Raw genomic sequence first — 16042 nt, forward strand, 5'->3', positions numbered from 1 at the left:
AAAAATGCTTTATAGCAATCTAGATAAGATTTCTAAGGAACTTATCTAGCTAACACCTGCCGGGTATAGCACCACAGACCCCCCAGCTACCATACATGTACAGCAGTGTTGCCATGTTAAAACTGCATGTGGACAGCCATTTGTGATTTTTGACGCTAATAAAATCACAATAGAAATGTGTAGTTTCTGCAATGTGAGTACACATTTTGATCACACTGTATAGGCCCACTTGCCACTTCATGGTGACCACTTTCATGTGGGTCACTGACCTAAAAGGTGTAGTACTACATAAAGACTACCTATGCTGTAACAATGGTGCTCACAAGGGCAGCAACCTGGAAGCACCCTTGCTGCTAAGCTTAGCCCCCTTGCTCTACAGCATAACAGTAACAATGGTTGCAGACAACTAGAACAGAAGAGACCCTGCGTTGATATAGTAGAAGTTAGTGGGGTCCCTCTCTAAGTTGGTCAGCCTGTAATAGGCTGTCCTAGTAGTAGCAAAATCAGTTATAAAATGATTATCCACCAAAGAAGGATGTCTCAGCAGGGTTTCTATGACTTTTAGTACCCACTGATGCTCTGCTTTACCAAATATGCAGGGCACATGCATCTTGAGGTGCAACTCTCTCAGTTACACATATGACTTGGCCCAGCCTGAAGTCACTGGCTGTAGTCTATAAGTCATTCAGATAGAAGGCTTGAAGTGCATTTAGTTGTGACTGATATTACTCAATACTTCACTGGAGCCTAAGCTCCATGCATACCTAAATGTGGTGGCCCAGTACAGGAGTTGCACCCCTGTACCCTTCCTGTCCTGTCTGGTGGACTCCATTGCAGGGCCCCCTGAGTCCTCCCTTAAGCTGTGTGTTATAAAAGGTTATTAAGTGCCTTTTATTATCTAATGTAATGTATATCTGATGTTATGTACCTTTAAATGTTGTTATTAAGTGTTGTAACCAAGGAAGGTGCCAGTGCTCAGGTGACTTATAGGTTGACCTAAAGGACCCCTCCAGAGTCTCCCCCATAAAAACCCTGTGAGGAGTTAGTCAAGGGAGTCTTATCTGAGTTATAGTAAAGTCAAGACCTGGAGAGTGTCTGGTGTAATGATGAGACCCAAGGCCTACCACACAGCCACGCTTCTACCAATCCAGTGTCCCACAGGTGAAAGTCAAAACTTGGTAAGCTACATACGGGGTGAAGTCTGTCTAGTCAGTCCTAGTCAAGTCAGTCAAGATCAGTCTGTATAAAGTCAAGCGTGGGCCTGCAGCAAATTGTCCAAAATCCACCACAAGTCCCAGCGAGCCCTACAGTCTCTGAAGTCACTGGTCACCTCCTTGGGCCTAACTGAGCTGTATAGACTATTCCATCTGTCTGCCTCAGTAAAGCTGACGTTGTTCTGTAACTTGTCGGAGTCATAATTTGCCCCGTGCCTAGCCCAGGATCCAGCGGTCATACTTTCGGGTGGTGTAGAGGTAAGACCATGCCCTGGCATCATGAACACAAGGAGTTAATCCCATCTGCCCCCAGAGTAATAACATCTGCCTTCATCACACCCTCACCACAGAGGCGTTTGCTGAAACCTAGAGTAGAGAAGGAGGAGCCAGGCTGCTCCATGTACCTCATCACATTGCCAACACAAGGATATATTCCAAAACGCCAAGATTAATGAACACATGTTAGTAAAATGTGGTCATATTCTTATTTAATAAAAATGAAGAACCCCTCCTAACATTTTCATCTAACATTCCTTAACCCAACCACTGCCATCCAAATCATGACAGTTACTGGCAAGAGTGACAGAACAACTAGTATGGGCAGCAGTCAATCTTTGACAGGAGTTAGGTGTGTTTTGACCCAGTTTCATTGAAATGTATTTTAAATTAGGCTTAAAGTTATAGCCCATCTTTATGGTCCTCCAGAAAGTGGGATACTTTTGACATCATTTAAGTTCCTTGAAAGTGCACCTATGGTAATATTTTAAGACCTCTACCTAATATTTTTTTTTTTTTTTTTTTTTTTTTTTTTTTTTTAAAACTTTATTTATAAATGTTCATATAACAAGAACAACAACAAGGTCCTCAATGTATGATGTATGAAACAAGGAATGAGAGACCACCAAAACAGTCATAATCATAATACACATACACAAATCAGAGTGAGATACATCGTGCATATACGATTAGCTAATCCACGACCCTAATTGAGGTCGAACATCTGTCCGTCCACTGGGACAGAGTAGCTATGCGGCTATTAGAAGCCCCACACCTCCTCGCTATCAATCCCTCCAACACGAGGTTACTATGCACCTCCGCCAGAATGGCAGGAAGACCCGGCACCCCAGTCGACTTCCACCTCCGAGCAATGTGAGCCCTCACAACTATCAGAATATGATATAGAACGATCATATAATGCGGGGGAACTTGTTCTAGGGACAGAAATAGTAGTGCACTCTCTGGGCCCCATGGGAAGGGGCAGTCCACTAGGTTGTCCAACAACTTCTTAATGTCGGCCCAAAGAGGTGCAATTAACGGGCAAGTCCACCACACGTGTAGTAAGGTACCACTTTCTCGGTTACATCGCCAACATACTGGGGAGGTGGTAGGGTATATTTTAGCCAGACGGACCGGCGTGTAGTACCATCGGTATAAGAGCTTCCTAGAAGCTTCGAAATGATTAACACATTTAGAATATTTTTTGTGCAAGTCAAAGACAAAGCTCCACTGCTCAGTCGTGAATCTGCGTGCCAGGTCCTCCTCCCATCTGGACTTAAACGTACTGTCCGCCTCCCCCTCCTCCTCAGTCAAAGCTACATAAGCAAGGGAGATACCCCTAGTAGAGGAGTCCCTGCACAGAAAATGATGTTCATACGTAGTGCGAGGCCGGGAGCTATCCCAAGTGAGGGATCTCAAAAAATGTCTAAGCCTCAAATATTTGTAAAAGTCTTTCTGCGATATAGAAAATATGCGTACAATATCAGTGAAAGGCATTAACCCATCAGCATCGCTAATCAATGCCACCGTGAGGATGCCCGCATCTATCCAGGGCTTAAAATCTATATCTAGAATATAGTCTCCTATAGCAGCTAAAGGGATATCCTTCACTCTAGGTGGACAAATACTTTTAATTCGCGCCACCTTACTCCACAACCTGATAGCAGCCGCAATAGTAAAGAAAGGAGAAGAGGGAGCAAAGGTAGGGTTAAAGCGTAATGCCCAAAGAAGGTTATTAAAATTAGAGACATTGAGGACAGCAGCTTCAATATCTACCCACAGGGGGGGAGCGTCTTGCCACCACCATTTTTTAAGCTGATCGAGTAGAACAGCGTGATAGTACATTTTAAGGTTCGGCACCCCCATACCTCCCTCATGTACAGGGCGATACAGTATATTCGCACCAACCCTAGGATGCTTACCATCCCAAATAAATCGTAAGAGCATTCTCTGTAGTTGTGAAATGAAGGAGGCAGGTACTATCATCGGCAGGCATCTAAAAAAATATAAAATTTTAGGGAGCAGCATCATCTTAGCAGTGGCAACACGTCCCGCCCAAGAGACAGGGAGCTTAGAGAAGTGATCAATTTCTTTAGTAAGTAGGGACCTCATAACAGTAAAATTAGAAGCAATTGTCTTATCAGGTAACGCAGTAAGGACTATGCCTAGGTAAGGAATTTGGTCAGTGACCCATTGGAAGGGATATTTAGCTTGTAGCACTCGCTGTTGCTCAGTGGGTATCTGCAATGGTAAGATACACGACTTTGTGGGGTTAATCTTATAAAAGCTAACTCGACTAAAGGCATCAATAATATCCATAACTGGGCCTAAAGAGCTCAGGGGGTTGGAGAGACTAATGATGACATCGTCGGCGAACAAGCCAATCCTGTGGTCTACTTTACCTATTTGAATGCCCGCAATGTTTGGGGAGTCCCTGATGGATTGAGCAAGCGGCTCCATAACTAAGGTAAATATAAGGGGGGATAGTGGGCACCCCTGTCTAGTCCCATTGCTAAGTGAGAAACTATTAGAAAGGGTACCCATCGTGTAAATTCTAGCAGATGGGAGCGTATATAGTGCCATAATGGTGGATTCTAAAGAGAGGGGAAAACCAAACTTACGCAGCACACTCCGCAAATATCCCCAGTGCACTCGATCGAACGCCTTCTCCGCATCAAGGGATAGCAAGAGAGAAGGCGTCCGATCGGAATGCGCTTTTGTGATGATGTCGAGAAAGCGTCTCGTGCCATCCACCGTTTGACGACCCTTGACGAAGCCAACCTGGTCCCTGTGAATCAGGTCCGGCAGAACCCTATTTAACCTGGCAGCAAGAGCCAGAGCATACAATTTAATATCACTATTTAGGAGAGAGATTGGTCTGTAATTTAGGGTAGAGTCCAATGGCTTACCAGGTTTAGGTATGGTAATGACCAGAGCATCCAACATCTCCTTAGGGGGTACACCGTTCTCCTTAATACGGTTAAAGGCTCTGGTCAAAAAAGGAGCTACAGAGGGGCCAAATCGCTTATAAAATTCATTTGTAATACCATCAGGGCCAGGTGACTTCGAGGGCTTGAGGGAACGCACACATTCAAGAATTTCTTCTGTGGAGAAGGGAGAGCAAAGATCAGATGCTTGGTCCGCGGACAGAGAGGGGAGGGACACAGAGGACAGAAAAGAAGAGATAACTGCTTCATCAGGCTGTGGAGTAGCAATGTCATGTTGAAGATTGTATAATTTGCTATAAAAATCTGCAAAACAATTGGCTATACTTTGAGGGTCAGTAACTATAGAACCATCAGATTTAGTAAGGAAGGGGATTCTCCCCTTATCCTGACGTTTTTTAAGTTGTTTAGCCAGTATAGAGCCAGATCTATTACTCTGCCAATACCATGTCATTTTAAGCCTTCTCAGTGCTATCTCATAGCTGTGCAAAGAGAGGGAGTGTAGGGTAGCACTAACCTGAGAAATTTCTCCTACTAGTGATGGAGAGTACGAGGTCTTATTACGCCTATGTAAGTCCGCAAGGCGCTGTTGGAGTTCTAGTGTTTTGGTCTGGCGGAGCTTCCTGTCATAGGCAGTTTGGCTAATAAAGTGGCCCCTAATTGTAGCCTTAAACGCACACCAAAGCATGGGGTCTGTGACATCGCCAGTATCATTAATGCGGAAGTAGGCATCAACCGCCAACTTGGTCGCTTCAGAGTATTCAGGATTATGGAGTATTAGTGGGTTAAGTCTCCAAAGATAGCTCGGGCGAGCGCTATGCGATTCTTTAATGGTTACACTTATGGGGGAATGGTCCGACCATTCTATGGGCATAATTTGGGCCTCTGAAACCAATGATAGGAGAGAGTGGGAGGTAAGGGCATAATCTATTCTGGTGTATATCTTATGTACATGAGAAAAGAAGGTGAAGTCCCTTTCCGTGGGGTGGGATATACGCCAAACATCATATAGGTCATTTTGGGACACACTAGTGAAGAAACCTGTGGGTTCTTTTTTCAAACTGGGCGAAGTAGAATCTACACTGGGCCACATGGTCATATTAAAATCTCCTAGCAGTAGGCAGTGTCCCTTTCTCAAGGACTCCAATTTGCGCAAGAATGCCCTGAGGAAGGTACACTGTTTCGCATTAGGCGCATATAAGGAGCCTAAGGTATATTGAACATTGTTTAGTAAGCACACAATAATTATAAAACGACCTCTATCGTCAATCACAGAGTGCTGGACAGTAACCGTCAGGGTGTTCTTAAACGCAATCGCCACTCCTCCCTTTTTGTGAACAGCATGCGCTTGATAGATATGTGGATATCTCTTATTTTGGAGTCTATGGGCATCTAGGGCTAATAAATGGGATTCTTGTATACAGAGGACATCGGCCGCCAGGCGTCTAGCCTCCTTCCACACCAGAGACCTTTTATACGGTGAGTTAAGACCCCGCACATTCATAGACACAACCTTAATCACCATAATTAAAGTATACCTCAACGCAAAGCAGAACCATTAGCACAGTAAACTGAAAGGGAGTAGGTACTCCCGTCGAAGATGATACAACTATACTTAGCAGCTCGCAAGAGGAGCCTCTCATATCTATTATTAGAGAAAGGGAGTGATGGAGGACCAACAGGACAGAAAACAAGTAAACAGAACGAACAACAAAGAACAAATAAATTGAGCAAGCAGTAGTAAAGACCATGTGGTAGGTCTTAATGGGGGTAGGTAAGTACATTCGACTGCAGTTAGGCCGAATGTTTCAGCATTCAGGAAAAGTATCCAGAGCACTAAGAGGATAAGTAACCCAAAGGGTGGGTAGGGATACCCCAGTCGCAAGCCAGTGAGACAAGTCGGACAGGCCTGTCCAAAGGCAGAGGAACAGTTCATGTCTTGATTTTCTTCTTGCGGTGGGAGACAACCTTCCATTCTTCAGCTATCTTTGCAGCATGTGGTATGTCCAGGGACCTCTGAGCAGTTAGATCAACAGGCAAGTTCCATTCCGCACACAGTTGCAGAAGGGTCTCCGGGGAAGAGACCACATGTTTGGACCCCTTATTGGTGATAATCAATTTCACAGGGAATCCCCATTTATAAGGGATCCCTTTTCCTCTGAGAGCTTTAGTCCCTGCACTGAACTCACGTCTCCTGGCTAGAGTGGCAGCAGAAAGATCCGTGAAAAGTTGGAGTCCCGAGTACTCCTCTGGTAGGGAGGGTGAGGAGCGCGCCACCAACATTAATTGCTCCTTAATATGGTAAAAGTGAAGGCGCAGAATCACATCCCTCGGTGTAGTAGCAGGTAGGGTTTTGGGCTTAGGAAGCCTGTGGACTCTGTCCATTAGCAGATCTAGGGTGGAAGCCTGAGGCAACAACAATGCAAAATAATCCGTTAGGAAGGTGTTGAGGTCCTCCGTTTTCACAGACTCCGGCACCCCTCTCACCCTCAGATTGTTACGGCGAGACCTGTCCTCCATATCAGCTATCTTAAGTTGAAGAGCGGCAACCTCATCCTCCAGGCCATTAGCTAAGTCCACCACTTCATTATGAGAAGAGGTGAGTTCCGCCATCTTGTTCTCAATGTGCGATGTGCGGTGTCCAAGAGAGGAGATCTCATGCTGTATATTGGACACGGCTGCCTTAATGTCGCCCTGAATGGAGGTGTGTAACTCAGCAAGAAGCCCCCTCATAATAGGTTCAGTTAGGGGCGCCAACGGAGAGCTCCCATCAGGGCCTCCCGGGCCTCTAGTATGCAGTGTCCCCGCTCCCAGTGGCTTGGAGGAGATCGGGGAAAACGGTACCTGCGGGTCCTGCTGCATCGAGGGTGACCAGCCTGTCAGGAGAATTGGAGGAGTTGAAGGAGAAGCCTCCAGGGCGCAGCCCGTCGGAGAGGATGAAGACGCTGGTGAGGCACTTCCAGTAGCCGGAGACGCTGACCCGCACTGAGCCGCGCCATCTTGTGAGGCCTCTGCAGCAGGAAAGAACGCCGTGAGCTTCAGTGGGCTCTTTTTCCCTCGCCTCCGGGTCATCATCAGGTGCCCCGATAGTTCAGGTACCGGTGGGCACAATTGCTGTAGCGATATGCTCAGGATCAATGCTGTGTAGCCGCTGTTAGGCCTGGGCTGCAGCGGAGCACAAGGTTTATGCGACCGCCGCCATGCACTGCAGGACACGCCCCCCCTCTACCTAATATTTTAACCCCTTGAGGACCAGGGGTTTTCCATTTTTGCACTTTCTTTTTTTTCCTCCTTACCTTTAAAAAATTATAACTTTTCAATTTTACACCTAAAAATCCATATGATGCCTTTTTTTTTGCACCACCAATTCTACTTTGTACTAACGTCAGTAATTTTACCCAAAAATCTATGACAAAATGGAAAAAAAAATAATTGTGTGACAAAATTGAAGAAAAAACTAAATTTTCTAACTTTTGGGGGCTTCCGTTTCTACGTAGTACATTTTTCGGTAAAAGTGACACCTTATCTTTATTCTGTAGGTCCATAAGATTAAAATGATACCCTACTTATACAGGTTTGATTTTGTCGGACTTCTGGAAAAAATCATAATTACATGCAAGAAAATGTATATGTTTAAAATTGTCATCTTCTGACCCCTATAACTTTTTTATTTTTTTGTGTACGGGGCGGTATTAGGGCTCATTTGTTGCGCCGTGATCTGAAGAGTTTAGCGGTATCATTTTTTGTATTGATTGGAATTTTTGATCGCTTTTTATTCTTTTTTCACGATATAAAAAGTGACCAAAAATACACTATTTTGGACTATTTTGGAATTTTTTGTGAATACGCCATTGACTGTTCGGGTTAATTAATGATATATTTTTATAATTCGGACATTTCCATACGTGGCTATACCACATTTATTTGTTTATTTTAATTTTTATTTACACTGTTTTTTTTTTTATGGGAAAAGGGGGGTGATTCAAACTTTTATTAGGGAAGGGGTTAGATGATCTTTATTCATTTTTTTCACTTTTTTTTTTTTGCAATGTTATAGCCCCCTGTGTTATAGTAAGGAAGAGGTCCTTGGTCCTTAAGGGGTTAAGACCTACTTGACACTTTGCTTAACATCATGGGACATCAGATAAAGAATTGCAGACCTCCATAAGCCTGTTATTTGCTTGGGAACAATTTTAAAATGGTTATAGGCACTGTGTTCCTCTGATCAAATGATATTATGCAAGTTTAAAGCCTACATAATTATCATTTAAGTTCAGGAAGGAGACACATACTGTTTCCTAGAGATGAACATACACCCTTGTAAAGATGCTGAAGGTACTGAAGATGCTGAAGGAAAAATTTTTTTTTAAATCAACTGGTGGCAGAAAATTAAAAAGATTTGTAAATTACTTCTATTTAAAAATCTTAATCCTAATTCAAAAAGAAAATAACTTCCTGTGGAGCAAATAGAAGCTGATAAGTACTAGAAGGATTAATAATTTTAAATAGAAGTAATTTACAATTCTGTTAAGCTTTCTGGCACCAGTTGATTTACAAAAAAAAAGGGGACTACCCCTTTTCCAGGGGACTACCCCTTTAAGATGTGATCTGCTACAAAGCTGACATACAATAGCCAGGTTACAGTGTGCAAGTGTACATGGGGGCATAGATCTTACTTTTGGGATCATTTAATATTTTACTACATTACACAAGTACCTTTTACCACTAAAGATATTAACAGTTTACCCCATAACTACTCTAGAATATAAGGAATATCTGGCATTTATGTAAGTTCTTAAAGGGTTATCAAAGATTATAAAGCCAGAGTTAATTCCTTCCAAAAACATCACCACCACTGTCCTCAGGTTGTGTGTGGAATTACAACTTGGCTCCATTTACTTCAATAGAACTGAGCTGTAATACTACAGACAACCTGATGAGAGGTGTGGTGCTGTTTTTGGATTAAAGCAGCCCTGTTTTCTATTCCTGAATAACCATTTTAATTCTAAGACAATGTTAACTTGGATTACTTAGTTTTAATTATCACAGTAGCTCAGGATGTTTGATAAGCTAGTTGACTCAGTGAGCCATAATTTTGCGCTAGAATTGTGAGACATTTTTAGCGCATGGTTGGACATCTTAAGCAACATCCCCTTTTACCAAAGCGATGCCCTCTTTCACTGAAACAATGTCCATTGAAAAAATGCTTAAAAATGTATAATAATGTGACACGTCATGTAAAATTGGACTAGGGACTACACACATTTGTTCTCTGTATTCCAAGAAAGAGTCAATAAAATGATCATTAGTTTCGGAGATGAGCACATGTTCAAAGACGACACAAAGCAGCTCCCATTAACCTATGATTTGGCAGGAGGGCAGCGCAGATGTTCTTATTACATCGGATGCAATCATTAATATGCAGTAATTGCTAACCACTGACTGATTACATGTACATAGCTTTACATCCTGTCAGTACACCAGCTAAATATTGAGCAACTTAGTCCCTACAAAAAGAACAGGATCTGATGCATTGTCCCCATTTGGTCTATCCTTAATAAATAACATTCTTGTGCCAGTATATGTGACACTTACAGTATTGCATTATGAACAATGGTTACTAATATAATATACACTATTTTTAGCTTATATTTTTCCAGTTTTCCAGTGTTATAAATAGGCTAGGCAAAGGGTTGAATAGAGTCAGAGAGAACATGTATTTCTAGCTGCCCCCACCCCCTTAGGGGATCAGGCCAAGTCAAGGCCATTGAACTCAAGGACCGATAGAGGCCTAGTGTTTCTGTGAAAGAATGAAACAGTTCTAAAAGCTTTGAACCATAGTTCAGCACCTGAGGAAAAGCGACAGCAACATCTCTTTGCAAACTGGTCTAGAAATTTCGAATTTTGCTCAATAAGGACTCTATAGCAATTATCCTAGGAGCTCATCTTCCCTGCCAGAAGTTTAGGGAACCTGGCACCAACTTCTTGGTGGCCTACAGGATCCGAGTCCTTGCATGGGGCAGTCCCCGCACTAAGATGCACTTACGGCCTCATGCTGGATTCAGACGGTTTCTCAAGGTGACCTTCTCACTGCATCACCGCCGTCCTCTGACGGTTTTCTGAGCCCATTATGCTTGGTGCAGTGATTCTTCTGGGAACAATGGTGAAGTATTTTCTAGGCTCAAATGAGCTGATGAGCTCATGGGACCAAGTGTTTGCCAACCCCCTCGAATGAAGACAATCTGCTCCGGGAAGTAACCAGTGACCACAAGCTGCTGACCAGGAGGCTAATAACAAAGACCAACTGACTGCCGCAGTGGGCAGAGCGCTTTTTCCCAGCCAAAATGGCACACACTGTGTATGAAGACTCCCTAATTGATCTCCATAAGAAAAGCTTGACCACCTATACCTGAAACAATAACCACAGCACTGCCATGTCTATGTAGGAAAGCTGGGTATACTGTGAAAATACAGAGAACAAATATTGAACCGAGATTAGAAGAGAGGCTTGGGTGTCCTCTAAAGTAGACCAATACAAGAGTTTGGCCTGACTAGGTTTAAGAGTAATGTGACCAAGGGAATAAAATGCAAGGTGATATCCCTGCCAGGAAACTGGTGGAAACTGTCAAAGCAGCAACAGAAAAGGAAAAAGAGACAGCAAAGGAGAAAGCCAAATACTTGTCCAATAAGACAGCTACTTGTAAGAAGCAACAATATGTGTGACGTTCCTTGGGCTGCCTTTCTACATTCTAGATTACTACACCAAAGACCTTAGAGGCTGGCAGTGTTATTGGGTTCATAGATCATCTGAACCAAATCATACTTTCTATATTTCAGTCAACTCTTTACATCACCTTGAATGAGCAAAAAAGTCAGTCGATTACTCTTTACTAAGCTTTATTTATGATTAAAGAATGATCTGAATATGTCCCAAAAAATATATCCTAAGATCTGGTTGTAGGCCTACAACCCAGGCCTAGGGAGAAGTAGTTGCCAAGCTGCACCTAGAAATCTGAATCACAGGACCACATAACCTGAGTGAGGACTTTTCTTGTATTTTCTTAAGTAATAACCACTGGGAGCCAACCAGGGACATGTACCCATCACCTTAGTGAAGCAACATGCATTACTCAGTAACAGTAAAGACTAGTGCCACCTGGCAACAGCAGCACCTCTTTTGTACATGGGTAACCCTTTCAAAGTCACCAGAAACATCTCTTTCTCATCTGTTTTCATCTGGTATTTCTTCACCATCTTGGGCACCCCAATTTACACCAGCCAGATTAAGTAAGAGGGTGTGTCCCAGTGCAACCTGCCCTGCACTATATCTAACTGCATGCCCTACATTGACAACTGTGTGAAAGTCTACTGTCTGTTTAGGGTCCAGAAACCACTTAAGCCACGTGTGAAAAAAACTATCCCCTCTCTAGTGTCAAGAGGAGAACTACACATACCAGCTGACCTTACATTGGACCACAGTGCACATCTCATGAACAGGATTCGGAGGTGTGCCAGATTACTGGACTTCATTCTGGATTGCCAATTGGATTGCATAGTATTCTTTAGTGTCATGCCACAAGCCAGAAGCAGGATATGGGTGTGTTTGCCTATCTGAGCGGGACATAGGCAGTAACACCAGCTAAGGTCCCAACAGAGAAGAATACTTGAAGTGTGCAAACCTATTACACAGAAGATTGGAGACTGTAATAGCTGCCAGCTATGCACTGACTAAAGAGTCTGAATACTTATGTCAGTGTAATATTTTAGTTTTTACTTTTCAATACATCTGCAAAGATTGTGTCATTATGAGGTATCTGGGGCAAAATGCTGAAGAAACTTGATATTTTTTTTAATTTATGCACAAGGCCACAACACAACAAAATGTGAAAAAGGTGAAAGGGTCTGAAGACTTTCTGAATGCATTGTAGTTAGGTAAAGGAAAAGGCACATTTGCACATATGACAATAAGATTCAGAAGGGATCTTATTTTTGTTTGAGTAACCAGTGTAGCAGACATAACCAGAAGTTTAAAGGTTTGTTACTATTTTATGAGTGTAGATGATGAAAAAGAAAAACGCGAGTTCAGGTTCGGCTGCTTGCTTATATTTGCCAGTGCCAGTTTCACAGATACAACTTTTCATGCACCATAAATAATTTACATTTTTCAGCACTCAGATTATCCATGCTCCAATAATTTCATCTACCGAAAGATAACGCTTTCTGCGTATTTCTGTTCATGACTAAAAAATCTCGGCATTTTCCAGAGAAGTATATTCCTGCAGTGAAGAGAATGCTTTTATGAGGTGGGTCTCTAACAGCACACCCTCATGGATAACATTTACAGAACTGTTCACTCTCATCTTCATGTACCTGAAAAGCAATGATAAGGCTACAAATAAGTACGGGCAACAATGATTGTTACAACTACTGCACCAGTAATGATATTTTAATGGGGTAAATCAAATAGAAACTGAGCCTGTAATGAGTCATAATGTCATAGTCTACATGGCATACACCAATGGATGTTAAGGTCTAACTGGACTACCTACTGGTGCAAGGTTTTCCCATTCATGACCTGGCATTTGCTTCCCACTGTTATATATGGAAAGAATCATTCTACTATTTCTCCTTTTCTTGTGTTCTCTGCAGTGGCCAGACAATAGTCTCTAAGGCTTGGTTCACACTGAATGCGTCGGCGCCAGGACAGCGCGTATATTGCCGTCCCTATAGACCCCAATGTATTCCAGATGTATTTCGCTGAAAGAATGAGTAAGATCATTCTTAAGGTGGCAGAATTTTAACGTTTGTTGCTGAAATTCCCTAGTCTGCAGTGTGGAGCAGAATCTCATTGCCAGAAATAGGATTCTGCTGCACCGGAATTTCCAAGTGGAATTTTAAAGCAGAATTCTACTTGGAAACTCCATGGGGTGAACCTAGCTTTACTCTAGTTCAAAAGTATTAGATCTGGTGTGTTGATTGCTCAAGTCAGGAAGGTTAGGTGGAGTTCAATATGTTAGCCTTTACAATGATTCAGGGCCTGACAACTTGTGCAGTAGTTTTATTTATGTCTATCCAATATTTAGTTCTTGTTTATTTCATGCTCTTGTCTTGGGTTAATTGTCTATTTCTATATTAATGTTCATGTTATTCTGATTTTGTTTGGGCTTTCTTAATATAGTTTTATCTGTACATCTACAGATAAAACTTTTTCTGTATATTGCTGCTTGTTGTCACGATTCGGCTTCCAGGTAGTGGATCCTCTGTGTCAGCGAGGGATTGGCGTGGACCGTGCTAGTGGACCGGTTCTAAGAGGCTACTGGTTTTCACCAGAGCCCGCCGCAAAGCGGGATGGTCTTGCTGCGGCAGTAGCAACCAGGTCGTATCCACTAGCAACGGCTCTACCTCGCTGACTGCTGAGAAGGCGTGGGACAGAAGGACTAGGCAGAGGCAAGGTCAGACGTAGCAGAAGGTCGGGGGCAGGCGGCAAGGTTCGTAGTCAAGATGGGTAGCAGAAGTTCAGGTACACAGGCTTTGGACACACTAAACGCTTTCACTGGCACAAGGCAACAAGATCCGGCAAGGGAGTGCAGGGGCAGTGAGCAGATATAGTCTGGGAGCAGGTGGGAACCAATTAAGCTAATTGGGCCAGGCACCAATCATTGGTGCACTGGCCCTTTAAGTCTCAGAGAGCTGGCGCGCGCGCGCCCTAGAGAGCGGAGCCGCGTGCGCCAGCACATGACAGCAGGGGACCGGGACGGGTAAGTGACCTGGGATGCGATTCGCGAGCGGGCGCGTCCCGCTGTGCGAATCGCATCCCCAACGGCCATGACAGTGCAGCGCTCCCGGTCAGCGGGACTGACCGGGGCGCTGCAGGGAGAAAGACGCCGTGAGCGCTCCGGGGAGGAGCGGGGACCCGGAGCGCTAGGCGTAACAGTACCCCCCCCCCTTAGGTCTCCCCTTCTCTTTGTCCGGTAACTGCCTCCCCTGGGATGAGGACACCGGGAAAGAATGGAGGGTTTCCTCAACGGCAGGCAGTACAGCAGGAGTGGGAATGGGGAGGGAGGGCAGAGGGCGGGGCCTGGCACGGGGCAGTGTGACACCAGGACGGGGGCCATGGGGAGGCACAGAGGCTTGCCTGATGGGACTGGGAGGGGGGGAGAGGCACTTCCTGTGGCAGGCAGAGTCCCAGTTCTTGATCTCCCCGGTGGTCCAATCAAGGGTGGGGGAATGAAGCCGGAGCCATGGCAGACCGAGGAGGACCTCAGAGGTACAGCCGGGGAGAACGAAGAGCTCAATTCTCTCGAGGTGGGGTCCAATAGACATCAGGAGGGGTTCTGTGCGGTAACGCACGGTGCAGTACAATCTGGCTCCGTTGACCGCGGAAATGTAGAGCGGCTTGACGAGACGGGTCACCGGGATGCTGAATTTATTAACAAACGACTCCAAAATAAAATTTCCAGAGGCACCAGAGTCCAAGCAGGCCACGGCTGAGAGGGAGGAGTTGGCTGTAGAAGAAATCCGCACGGGCACCGTGAGACGTGGAGAAGAAGACTTAGAACCAAAAGATGCAACACCCACGTGAGCTGGGTGCGTGCGTGCGTTTCCCAGGCGTGGAGGACGGATAGGGCAATCCACCAAGAAATGCTCAGTACTGGCACAGTACAGACAGAGATTTTCTTCTCTACGGCGATTCCTCTCTTCCTGGGTCAGGCGAGACCGATCCACTTGCATGGCCTCCTCGGCGGGAGGCCCAGGCGAAGACTGCAAAGGATGCTGTGGGAGAGGTGCCCAGAGATCTAAGTCTTTTTCCTGGCGGTGCTCTTGGTGTCGCTCAGAAAAACGCATGTCAATGCGGGTAGCCAAATGGATGAGTTCTTGGAGGTTGGCAGGAATCTCTCGTGCGGCCAGCACATCCTTGATGCGACTGGATAGGCCTTTTTTAAAGGTCGCGCAGAGAGCCTCATTATTCCAGGATAGTTCAGAAGCAAGAGTACGGAATTGTATGGCGTACTCGCCAACGGAAGAATTACCCTGGACCAGGTTCAGCAGGGCAGTCTCGGCAGAAGAGGCTCGGGCAGGTTCCTCGAAGACACTTCGGACTTCAGCGAAGAAAGACTGGACTGTGGCTGTGGCAGGATCATTGCGGTCCCAGAGCGGTGTGGCCCAAGACAAGGCCTTTCCTGAAAGAAGGCTTACTACGAACGCCACCTTAGACCGTTCTGTAGGAAACAAGTCCGACAACATCTCCATATGCAGGGAACACTGAGACAAAAATCCACGGCAGAGTCTAGAGTCCCCATCAAATTTGTCCGGCAGGGACAAGCGTAGGTTAGGAGCGGCCACTCGCTGCGGAGGAGGTGCAGGAGCTGGCGGAGGAGATGGTTGCTGCTGTAGCAGAGGCAGAAGTTGCTGTAACATGGCGGTCAACTGCGACAGCTGCTGTCCTTGTTGGGCAATCTGCTGCGATTGCTGAGCGACCACCGTGGGAAGATCAGCGAGACTTGGCAACGGCACCTCAGCGGGATCCATGGCCGGATCTACTGTCACGATTCGGCTTCCAGGTAGTGGATCCTCTGTGTCAGCGAGGGATTGGCGTGGACCGTGCTA

At 45.0% G+C, this 16042-nt stretch overlaps 1 pseudogene; it reads left to right on the forward strand.

Moving 5' to 3' along the window:
• The first annotated feature begins 10595 nt into the window (after positions 1-10595).
• LOC130360741 (PRELI domain-containing protein 1, mitochondrial-like) lies at positions 10596-11158 on the forward strand (annotated as a pseudogene).
• Positions 11159-16042: the final 4884 nt, after the last annotated feature.

The sequence above is a fragment of the Hyla sarda genome, chromosome 3 (genome assembly GCF_029499605.1).
Source record: "Hyla sarda isolate aHylSar1 chromosome 3, aHylSar1.hap1, whole genome shotgun sequence".
Taxonomy (NCBI): domain Eukaryota; kingdom Metazoa; phylum Chordata; class Amphibia; order Anura; family Hylidae; genus Hyla; species Hyla sarda.